The sequence below is a fragment of the Trichechus manatus genome, unplaced genomic scaffold (assembly GCF_000243295.1).
Source record: "Trichechus manatus latirostris isolate Lorelei unplaced genomic scaffold, TriManLat1.0 scaffold00216, whole genome shotgun sequence".
Taxonomy (NCBI): domain Eukaryota; kingdom Metazoa; phylum Chordata; class Mammalia; order Sirenia; family Trichechidae; genus Trichechus; species Trichechus manatus.
In genome coordinates, this window is record NW_004444152.1 from 534,339 (window position 1) to 546,948 (window position 12,610).

A 12,610-nucleotide genomic window follows, 5' to 3' on the forward strand; every position below is an offset into this window, starting at 1 on the left:
GTGGGTACAATCCATCTCATATTGTTTGGGGTTCTCTCAGTATGTCTATGTTTCTTCTTAATTTTTATAAAACATCACTAAGAAGGGGTTAGGTTTAGGACCCACCTTACTCTAGTATGACCTCATTAATGTAAAAGAAAACCCTTATTTCCAAACAGAGTCATATTTAAAGGTGCAAAGGTTCGTATTTCAACATTACTTTTTGTGGGACACAATTTGATCCATGACAGCATCTTTGGTTTTGAATGCTGTAGAATGGAAGAGCATGTTTGGGGTGATGCAGGACCCACAGCTCTCTATTGAACAATCACAGATGGCTACTGATGATTCAGGAGGAGTGTGTCTTGTTCCTAACGGGATAGGTAGCTTGGAGGACTGGATAAAAGCCACTGTAAAATTTGTTTACTCTGAGAAGGAGGATTATCCTTTTCCTCCTATAAATGCCAAGTGGAACTTACCAGATGAAGAAGCTGATATGCTGTATATGCAAGGCATGATGGATTGGCTTTCTGATGACCAGGATATTCATCCACTGAATGTGCCCCTGCCCAGGTCATGTCAAATACTGTGGTTAAGGGGGCCTCTTTTTCATGATTACCACACGTAACCAATCTTACTGATGAAAAATTGAACGATATTCAAGTTTCTCCTTATGGATCTTACTGAGGCCAAGAAAATGAGAGTGATTCACAAGAAAATGGAGAGAGACAAAGGGGAGAGTCAAAGGAGTCATCCTAGAAGAGTGGAATTCTTTCGATGGTTATTAAGAAATGGGATGAATAAAGTGGACATCGATGAGGTTAAAACAAAGGTCTTAATGTAGCACTATCATATGTTGAATGGACCAATGGGAGCCCCTTCTGGTTTCCCAACATTCAAAGACCCTAAAAAATGTACTGTATTTATTTCAGCTTGGAGGAATATAAACATAGAGAGAGCAAAGATGATAATGAGAAACATGAGTGATGGTTGAGCCGATTAATCAAGATGACAATTGATGGTGGGAACAGAATCTTCATCATGACTCTCAGCTGGGGGCTATATGCATGTGTAGGTAAAATAGCCAGGGGGTGGACAACAGATTTTTCCGGAACTCTTTGACATGGGAGCCCAACACATCATGATTCCAAAGCCGGCTGGTAAAGTCCTAACAGGACCTACAGTTAAGTTGTGAAGAGAGGGGAATTCAATGGTTGATGGGATTAAGCTGAAAGTTTACATGAAAATTGGAACGTTTAAATGGAGTTTATGTGAAGGGGTTGCATTTTCTTTACCTGGATGCATTATTGGGATGATATTGTGTCTGACCGGGGAACACTTCTCCTACCAAATATTGTAAAACAGAAGGCATATAAGTTCACCCTCAGGCCAGTCTTGATTGGACATTCTGCATGGAACCACTGGAACTTCCCAAGTGCACAACTAGTTGGCCTTGAATCGTTTTCAATTCATGGTGACTCCATATGTGTCAGAGTAGAACTGTGCTCCATAGGGGTTTCAAGGGTTGATTTTTTCAGAAGTAGACTAGGCCTTTCTTCCGAGACACCTTTGGGTGGACTTGAACTTCCAACCTTTTGGTTAGCAACCAAGTGTGTTAACCATTTTCACCACCCAGGGACACCCAAGCCCTCATGGGTTGTTAATTTGAAACAGTGTAGGATACCTGGTGGAAAAAGAGATTACAATTTTAACTAATGACATGTTAAGAGCTGGGGTGCTGGTACCAATGAATTCTTTGTATAATAGCCCTATGTGGCCCAAGAAAAAAGCAGATGTCTCATGTAGCTAACAGTAGACTATCAAGACTTTAATAAAGCAGTGCATCCCAGCGTGGTTTAAACAGTGCAAAAAATACATCAAACTAAAGAAGACTGGTACTCAGTGATTGATCTTCCAAATGCTTTTTTTCTCTGTCTGTTTCTTGGAAAAGAGCCAACCACAATTTACTTTCAGGAGCCACCCATGACATTCCACAGGAGACTAAAAATAAACTACTATTATTATCTACTCCAAGAACTAAACAAAAAGCCCAGCTTTTGATTGATCTGTCTGGATTTTGGGGGACGCCTATTTCACATCTGGGAATATTGCTTGTCCTATACAAAAAATGGCCTAAAAGAAGGTCATATTTGAATAGAGTCTTGAACAAAGGCAAGCCATTTTTAAGGTTTCAGAATTATTTTGTGTCCTTCAGTCATAGGGACAGTCTCAATAAACACCCAATAACTATCTAGTAATTATCTCTTAAATGGTGTGTATCATACCATAGCACTGGATATTTTCTGGTCCAAATTCCCAGTGGCTGCCCCTGGGTGGCACTCACAGGCTTTTGCCATAAGCTCCAGTCTGCATAAGTGTGTGTTGTGGACACTTCCAAAATCATGTCTAAATTGGAGAAACATTCTAGCAAGGAAGGCAATCCCAGAAGATTTCCATAATAAAATGGAAATGATTTATGCTAGTGGGGGCATGCAGGGAGAGACTCATCAGATTCAAGGGCATGTAGCCTCTTTTCTCTTAGGACTGACTTTGGAACGACCTGAGGAACTTCCAGATTTGGTTGTCACCTGGACACTGTCCTATGAAAAGCTGTCTACTGACCATCAAAGAGCGGCGTGACTTACAGTTGGCAGTTCCAAGGTGGACAGACAATGTTTTGTTTGGAAGGCCACTGTACTAAGATTGACAAATGGAAAGACTCTGATTGAGGAAGGTAAGAACAAATTAGCTCAACAGACTGAATTGCATGCTGTTTTACCTGCAGTGGTGGAAGAATTGAATGATGATAAAAGAAGTACAACCAGAATGCTCCTTAGAAGCAACGATGGAAAGACTACATCTCACATGCTTTGGACATGTTATCAGGAGGGATCAGTCCCTGGAGAAGGACATCTTGCTTGGTAAAGTAGAGGGTCAGTGGAAAAGAGGAAAGCCCTCAACGCGATGAATTGATACAGTGGCTGCAACAATGGGCTCAAGCATAACAGTGATTGTGAAGATGGCCAAGACCAGGCAGTGCTTCGTTCTGTTGTACATTGGGGTCACTATGAGTTGGAAATGACTCAATGGCACCTAACAACAACCACAGCCAAAGCCCCTATGTTGGGGTTTTTACTGACTCATGGGTAGCGGCTGATAGCCTGGTCATATGGTCAAGCAGATGGTAAATGGAAAACGGGACTATTAAAGGATGCCTGGATGTGGCATGGCCCTGTGCAAACCACCATGGAAATTTAACGAATGCACCAAAGCAGGACATGTCAATACCCACCAGAAGAACTTCCTCCCAGGATTGTAAGGCGATTGGAAGCAGCAAGTGGATATCTTGGTGCGGTCACTTGAGATGGCCACCTGGGTTCATGAAATGAATGGACATAGGGTGCTGCAGCAATGCAGAGATGGGGTGAATTTATACATCTTCCTCTTGTACCCTCTGAGGCACTGTTTCATAATCACATGTTATTAGGTATGATTATAGGTTCTTTGAGGAGCCCCGGTGCTGCAGTGGTTAAGTGCTGGCTGCTAACCAAACAGTGGCAGTTCGAACCCACCAGCGGCTCTGCAGGAAAAGATGTAAGAGTCTGCTCCCGTAAAGATTACGGCCTTGGAAACCCTATGAGGGCAGTTCTACTCCATCCTCTAGGGTCGCTATGACTCGGAATTGACTCGATGGCAGTTTATTTATTTATTTTTTTAAATAGGATCTTTGGATGATGGGACACAGCACAAAGACACTCAGATACATAAAAGGCAGAACACTTTGTTACTGGTAGGTCCAAAGGAGAGAAGGCTACCATGCAGGGCCACACAGGAGGTTGTGCCCGAGGACAGGGTAACAGCAAGCTGGAGCAATAGGGGGCAGCTTAAATGTGGCAAGTGAGGTGAGATTAGCTAGGTTTCTCAGGCTCCCTATAGATTGGCTAATTTGAATAATTTTGTGGGCTCTGGGGCATAGGGGCTGTTCTTAGTTGTCTGGTACCTGGCTCCGAGGCAATTAGGGTGGGTGCACAGTGGCCTCGGGGTGTGAGAGCCCAATAAAGGAAGGGGGTGGGGTGTGGACTTAATCATCGGCTCAAGAAGGGGAACTGACCAGTCACTAGTTAGGGCCTCAAAACTGAGTCAAGAAAGCATTAAAAAAAAAAAAAAAAATCCAAACTATATTATCATTGACCCCTTGATGTCTTGACATTAGTTTTGAGCTTGATTATTTGGGGTACTTGAGTGGTCCATATAAGAGGACGCTTCCAGAGAGTAGGGCTTAAGTTGCCCTAAACAATGTAGAAAATGTTTTATTAAGAGAGGAAAACCAGTAGAAGTATAAGAAATGCTTGTAGGCTGGCCCATAACCAAGTTCCTCATTTCTATGGCATTAGCCAAGAAAACAGATCTGAAATTTCCAGAGTCTCTAAAAGTATCTTGGTGGAGTTGTAAACTATATTAAAAGTGTGTGTTATATTTTTCTTGACAATAATATCTTGGTATACCTCTAGGGTCAAGGTGGCAAATCTAGCAATTTTGTTGATGGATGGTATGAACTGATAGTTCAGTAAGCTATATGTAAAGATTAGTGGTATTTGTAACCAAGGGAAAAGGGTAGTTGGTAGTCAGGGTCTGAGATGCAGGGCGGGAGGACATGGCAGATAGCTGGATGGAGGACAGCAGAAGAAGGTGCTATCGAGTGGGAGGTCCTCTCCCCAGGGGGTTGAAGGAGGGACCAGTATGAAGGAGAGGGAGCTTGAATTAAGAGAGATGAAGGCCTGAAGTCCCTTTGTCATTTTGTAACTTAAATAGGAGTTTTTTAAAGGATCCCTGTAGGCTTCTCATTTAAATCCACTGCCTAGGACCTATCAGGGAGATGAAAATTCCATTGGATGCCTTTTCCAAAAGCCTAGCATTGTGTATTCTGGAAGGGATGTTTGTGCATTGGTCACTGTTAGTAATGTCTGTAATTCTGAAGAAGAGGAGTGTCGTGGTGAGGCCTTGTATTGTGGCCTTAATATATGCACAGACATGTATTACCTTGGTTTAAGTTTTGGATATTTGTGAAGGAAGAGATTCCCAGAGTTCTTTACCTTGAAGGAGACAACTATTCAGAAATGGACCAAGAGACTGTAAAAATGTACAGATGGGGCTAGGGCATCCAGTGCCAAGATGACTGTCTAAAGTTTGGCCAACTGTGCTGACCCTTGAGTTCCGCCCTTCATCAGGGATATCCTGGTTAAAGGATGAAAAGCAGCAACATTCTACTGAGCTCCATCACTTATGATGGTGACAATGAGATCTGTACAATCTGCAAACTCCCATTGTGGTTCATCCAGTTAATTCCAAGGGACTCTCCAGGTAGTCCAGGGGTCTGACCATCTCCAGCACTATGGCAACCAGCAAGGGACTGAGGACAAGTAAACCTACTTCCTCCTGCAGGTAGAATACGAAAGAGAGCCCATATTTGAGTTAATCCTGTGTCAAGGGGCCGTTAGTAGCCATGTCAATTTTATGAGGTGCTACTTCCATGATCCAAGCCATAATGGACAGGTGGGTATGGAGGATCACAGGCTCAGGGTCTGGGAAGGCCTCTGTTTCCAAGAGAGCTCCGTATGTGCGCAGCAATTGCCACTCTAATGGTGTATAGCACAAGGCTGGAAAGGGCAGTTTCTTGCATTGAAAGCCCATGTGTAACTTATGGCCATCATAGGTGGTCCATAGACTCCAGGAGGCATGAGAGGAAATTGTTAAAACCTCTATAGTGTAAGAGTCTGTAATGGGAGTATCTGTTGATTTGAATTTGGACAGATTCTAGAGCCTCTTGTTGGAGGGGGCCTCGTTCAAGGTAAACTGATTTGTAAGTAGCAGCACCAGTGAAATTAAGCAGAATTTGTAAATGAAGGATATGTTGTCTCTAGAACACACACATGGAAAGACTAAAAGGTGTTGGGCTTGTAAGTCCTTAATGAGTGTCAAACAAATCTCAGAGGAAGGTGTTAGCAATATAATGTCACACCCGTGCTCCTGGAGAAAGGTGAGTGCAGTTAAGGTGCTGCCTGCAAAGATTGTGTGAAATGGCAAAGCTGTGGAGGCAGCCCACGAGCAGCCTAGTAAAGGCATAATGTGCCCCTTCAGAAGCGAAGGCAAACTACAGCTGAGAAGCTGTTGAAATAGGCACTGGATAGAACATATTAGCTGTCATGGCTTGAATTATGTCCCCCCAAAAATGTGTGTATCAATTTGGCTGGGCCACGATTCCCAGAATTGTGTGGTTGTCCTCCATTTTGTGATTGTAATTTTATGTTAAAGAGGATTAGGGTGGGACCATATAACACCCTTACTAAGGTCACATCCCTGATCCAATGTAAAGGGTGTTTCCCTGGGGTGTGGCCTGTACCACCTTTTATCTTCCAAGAGATAAAAGGAAAGGGAAGCAAGCAAATAATTGGGGACCTTATACCACCAAGAAAGAAGCACCGGGAGTAGAGCGTGTCCTTTGGACCTGAGGTTCCTGCACAGAGAAGCTCCTAGTTTGAGGGAAGATTGATGATGACGAGGACCTTCCTCCGACAGAGAGAGAAAGCCTTCCCGAGGAGCTGATGCCCTGAATTTGGACTTCTAGCCTACTAGACTGTAAGAAAATAAATTTCTCTTTGTGAAAGCCATCCACTTGTGGTATTTCTGTTAGAGCAGCACTAGATGACTAAGACATTAGCCAAATCTGTAATAGCAAAATATTTACTGGTTGTTAATTGGATGGAGTCAGTAATTTCAGTAATATTGGATATTGGCTATGGGGGCCTTAATGGATGATAAAACCACAGTACTAAGGTTGCAGGAATCCCCCATGAAGTGACATTCAACTTTTCCAGGTTTAAGAGCAGGCAAAATTGGGCTGTGAAATGGAGAAGCAGTGGGGATAAGCACTCATTCACTTAGATTTTATATAATAAGTTTTAATCCTTGAAGGCCATATTAACTATTTTAACTGGGGATCAGGGAGGTCTCATTTTGTCAAGCCAATTTGTAAGTGCTGGAAACTTAATTCAATTTTAATGTATTACTCATGGTGTTAAGGAGCCCTGCTGCAATGGCTAAGTGCTTGGCTGCTAACCAGAAAGGTTGGTGGTTTGAATCCACCATCCACCAGAGGCTCTGCAGGAGAAACGACCTTGTGATCTCTTGTAAAGGTTACAGCCTAAGAAGCCCTATGGGGCAGTTCTGCTCTGTCACATAGGGTCTCTACGAGTCAGAATGGACTTACATCACACAACAACCACAACAACTCATTGTGTCATAGCCTTCATGTCCATTGTGGGATATTTTAGGGCAATACGTACTATGACTCTGGGATATTTAGGGAAGGCTACAGTTAAGGTGAGGCATACCTATTGGTCCTCTATTTTATATTTAGTTACTCTCCTAAGATTGTAAGGGGTACCATACTTAAATTTAGTGGAATCCCCAGATATGACTATGAATGAATCCCAGTATTGGTTAAGTCCGTACAGGTTTGCCAACTGGAGCATTTCAGCAGATGTTAAAGTTAATGCAGAACCTATGCTGTAGAAGCACAAAAGCCAATCAGTGTATCTTTATCTTATTGATGTATATATTATTTTAGTAAATTTGTGTTTCCAATTAGGTCAAATTATGGACTGTCTTAGTTGTCTAGTGCTGCTATAACAGAAATATCACCAGTGGAAGTTTATTCTCTCACAGAAGTTTATTCCCTGGCAGTCTAGTTGGCTAGAAGTCTGAATTCAGGGCACCAGCTCCAGGGGAAGCCTTACTCTCTCTGTTGGCTCTGGAGGAAGGTCCTTGTCATCAACCTTCCCTGGTCTAGGAGCTTCTCAGCCCAGGGACCCTGGGTCCAAAGGACGCCTCTGCTCCTGGCACTGCTTTCTTTGAGGTATGAGGTCCCCATGTCTCTCTGCTCATTTGTCTCTTTTATATTTCAGAAAAGATTGACTTAAAATACAACCTCATCTTGTAGATTGAGTCCTGCCTCATTATCATAACTGCTGCTAATCCCACCTCATTAACATCATAGAGGTAGGATTTACAACACATAGAAAAATCACATCAGATGACAAAATGGTGAACAATCACACAATACTGGGAATCATGGACTAGCCAAGTTGACACACATTTTTTGGGGGGAAACAATTTAATCCATAACATGGACCTTTGTTTGAATTAAAAAACATATTGATATATAGATATTTAAATATCTCTCCCTGTATCCAAGTTTATTTCTTTCATTCCTTTTTTGTTTGTTTGTCACTTGATATACTTCACAGGGTTCTCTTTAGCCTGATCATATTTATAAATTTCTTCTAAAACAAAGAAACAAACCAACCAGTTGCCCTGAAGTAGATTCCAACTCATGATGACCCCATGTGTGCAAAGTAAAACTGTGCTCCATTTGTTTTTGTGGCTGTGACCTTTCGGAAGTAGATCACCAGGCTTTTCTTCTGAGGTGCCTCTGGGTGGGCTTGATTACCCAGTCTTTAAGTTACTAGTGCCCTTAACCATTTGTCCCATCCAAGGGCTCAATTCAGTATCTTCAGGGTTAGGGACGGCCCCCATGGCAATGGTTGTATGGATAAAGACCTGGGCTTAAGTTGAGTTTAAATTAACCCCTTAACTCTGCCTCAGGTGTACTGTGATGGTTAAGGTTCTGTGTCAACTTAGCGGGGCCATGATTCTCAGTGGTTTGGCAGTTATGTAATGATGTAGTTTGGCAGTTATGTAATGTTGTAATTTGGCAGTTACGTAATGATGTTGTCATCCTCTGTGATGTGATCTGATGTGATCAGCCAATCAATTGTAAGAGGAGTTTCCTCGGGAGTGTGGCCTGTATTCAATATATATATTGACATTCTGGCAGAGCTTGCTTGCTTGCTCTGTATCCTGCGTCTGGCTGATCATCATCTGACCGCCAGTTCTTGGAACTTGAGCCTGCCGTAGTGGCTGCCAAACTTGGAATTCATCAGCCTCCACAGCCTGTGAGCCAGTAGCCTGCTGTCTTACCTGCTGATCTTGAGTTTATCAGCCCCTACAGCTACATGAGTCAGGAGAAGCCCCCAGCCTAATGTCTAACCCACAGACTTGGGAATTGCCAGCCTCTACACTCACAAGAGCCATTTTCTTGAGATAAATCTCTCTCTCTCTCTGCATATATATAACCCAAAACCAAACCAAACTCGCCATTGAGTTGATTCTGACTCATAGCAACCCTATAGGACAGAGTAGAACTTCCCCATAGGGTTTCCATGGAACAGCTGGTGGATTTGAACTGCTGACCTTTTGGTTGGCAGCCAAGCTCTTAACTACTGTGCCACCAGGGCTGTCTGTCTGTCTGTCTCTCTCTCTATATATATATGTATACACACACATGCTTCACTAGTTTTGGTTCTCTAGAGAACCCAGCCTAAGACATTTGGTACCAAGAGTAATTCTAGAGAAACAAAATATTAAGAATGAGTTTTCTAAACTGGTTTTCAAGTCTGACTAGTCTTAATGGGGCTGATGAATCTGCCTCCAGTAGTAAAGAGGGTGCTGCTAATCCATGGCATGAGGTGGCAATATTAATATGCAAAATATCACCACCTACCAATCAAGTACTGGTGAGAAATGAGGCTCTGGGTGATCGCGTATTTGATACTTTTCTACAATTTTTTCAGAATAAGTGTCTTAGGCTGGGTTCTCTAGAGAAGCAAAACCAGTAAAGCATATAAATATTTATATAGAGAGATTTATATCAAGGAAATGGCTCACGCGATTGTAGAGGCTGGAACATCCCAAGTCCATGGATCAGAATAGAAGCTTCTCCTGATTCACGTTGCCTCAGGGGCTGGAAAATTCAAGAATGGCAGGTCAGAGAGCAGGGTTCTTGCTCACAGGCTATGAAGATCAACAAATCCTAAAATTGGCAGGCAAGACTACAAGGCTTCTGCTGATTCATGTAGCTGCAGGGGCTGGTGAACCCAAGATCAGCAGGTTGGAGAGCAGGGCTCCCACTCACAGGCTGTGAAGATCAACAAATCCCAAGATCGTCAGATAAGCTGATAGCTCAAGTCCCAAGAACTGGAAGTCAGACAAACAGGAGGCAGTTGCAGGATCCAGAGTGAGCAAAAAGCCGGAACATCTGCTTATATTCAGATGCAGGCCACACTCCCAAGGAAACTCCCTTTCAACTGATGGGCTTCTCACAGCAGATCCCATCATGGGAGTGATCACATATAAACACTGAGAACCACAGCCCAGCCAAGTTGACACACGATCTTAACCATCATAATAAAGAAGCTGGTTGGTTGGTCCTACTTTTGCTAGACAAAGTGATGAAAGAACGACATGAGTCAGAGCTGAAGTGCCACATAAAAGATTTCAAAGTTGCTATTTTCACCCTGAAAGAAAGCCTTACTTCTTGCAGTAACAGCTGATATTGCCACAAACCAAATTCAGGGTATTATCATAAGAGTGGCTGAATTACAAAGCCAACTGAATTTCCAACCTCGAATCGGGTCTGAAGTTAAAGTTAGGGCATTGATTGAGAAGAAATGGAATCCTGAAACTTGGGATGGGGACATATGGGCAGATAATCAGGAAACTGGGGACACTGAGCACCTAAAGTCTGTTGAATCACTCCTACCAACACAGCCAGCCTTCTTACTCCCATCTGAAGAGATAATTCCAACTTTGTCTGCTAAGCCACCCTCCCCAGTAAAACTATTATCCCCTATGCCCCCATCTGATGAGATTAACCCAGCTGTGTCTGAAGAACCTTTGTCTGAGATATTACCTGGGGCGGCATCTGAGTCTTTGCCTGGGGCACTGCCTAGAATAGATGTCTTACAAGACATTGCTGAATGTTCCCAGGGCCCACCCCCACCACCCACTTTTGCTTCTAGACCTATAACTAGACTTAAGTCCCAGTGAGCCCCAAAAGGTGTCATACAAACTGTGACCTAGGAGGAGGTAAGCTACAATCCAAAATAACTACTTGATTTTTCTAATATGTACAGACAGAAATGTGGGAAACATGTGTGAGAATGGCTATTAAGGGTGGAGGATAGTGGTGCAAGGAAGATAAAGTTGGATCAATCTGAGCATCTTGATATGGGGCCACTAAGCACAGATTCTTCATTCAGTGTTTCAGCTCAAGAGGTTATAAAGCAATCTAATAGTGTATTTGGTTGGTTCACTAAAGCATAGATTACGTGGTGGCCTACACTAAATCAAGTTGAAGTACCAGACCTGCCTTGTTATACTGAAGAAGAAGGTATCCAAAGGCTTAGGGAAATTGGCGTGATAGAGTGGATTTATTAGGTTGGACACACAGGCCCACCCATGAAGTGCCCAGAGGACACACTTTTTACTACAACAATGAGGAACAAATTTGTGAAGGGAGCCCCAGCATCCCTGAAGACTGCTGTGATTGCTCTTTTATGTAAGCCAGATTTGACAGTAGGAACTGCCTTAACTGAATTAAGACACCTAACTACAATGTAGCGGATTGGACCTCGTGGTGTTAGGGGCCAAGCAGAGACAATCAATTGACAAAGACACGGTGGGCATGGTTAACACAATAGACAGCAGAGTCAAGGCAGTAATTAGAATAGTCTGATTTGTACGGACTTATGGCATTGGCTACCTAGTCATGGTGTCTCTAGGAGTGAAATAGATAGGAAAGCTACTAAATATTTACTTGCTCTGTACAAGTGGAAGAATTCTAGGTCAAGTGTGTAACAGTCTCACTCAAATGGCCAGAATAGAGAGTCAAGGCCCTGCAATCAATTCATAGACTTTAGACAGTTTACAGACCCAGGACCCCTTGAATGAAGGGGAGGCTGGGTCCCATCGAGGAAGAATCCCACTACAGTGTTAGAAATTTATACTGTTAATCTTTCTCCCAGCTTTTCCCAAAGGAATCTATGGTCTTTTATGAGAGTGACTGTTCATTTGGGAAAACGAAATAATCAGAATTTTCAGGGCTTACTGGATACTGGCTCTGAACTGATACTAATTCCAGGAGACACAAAACGTCACTGTGGCATAATGGTCAGAGTGGGGGCAAGTAGTGACCAGGTTTTTAATGGAGTCTTAGCTCAGATTCGTCTCACAGTGGTTCTGGTGTGTCCCAAAACCCATCCGGTAGTGATTTCCTCAGTTCCTGAATACATAATTGGAATAGATATACTCAGCAACTGGCAGAACCCCAACACTGGATCCCTGACAAGTGAAATAAGGGCTTTTATGGTAGGAAAAGCCAAGTGGAAGCCATTAGAACTACCCCTACTTAGGAAAATAGTAAACCGAAAGCAATGTCACTTTCCTGGAGGGATTACAGAGATTCTTGCCACCATCAAGGACTTGAAGGATGCAGGGGTGGTGATTCCCACCACACCTCCTTTCACCTCACCTATTTGGCCTATGCAAAAACCAGACGGATCTTGGATAATTATAGTGGATTATTGTAAAAATAGTTAGGTGGTGACTCCAACTGCAGCTGCTTTTCCAATTGGAGCAAGTTAATACATCTCCTGGTACCTTGTATGCAGCTATGATCTGGCCAGTGCCTTTTTCTTTTTTGTATTTTTTTTAATTTTATTGTACTTCAGGT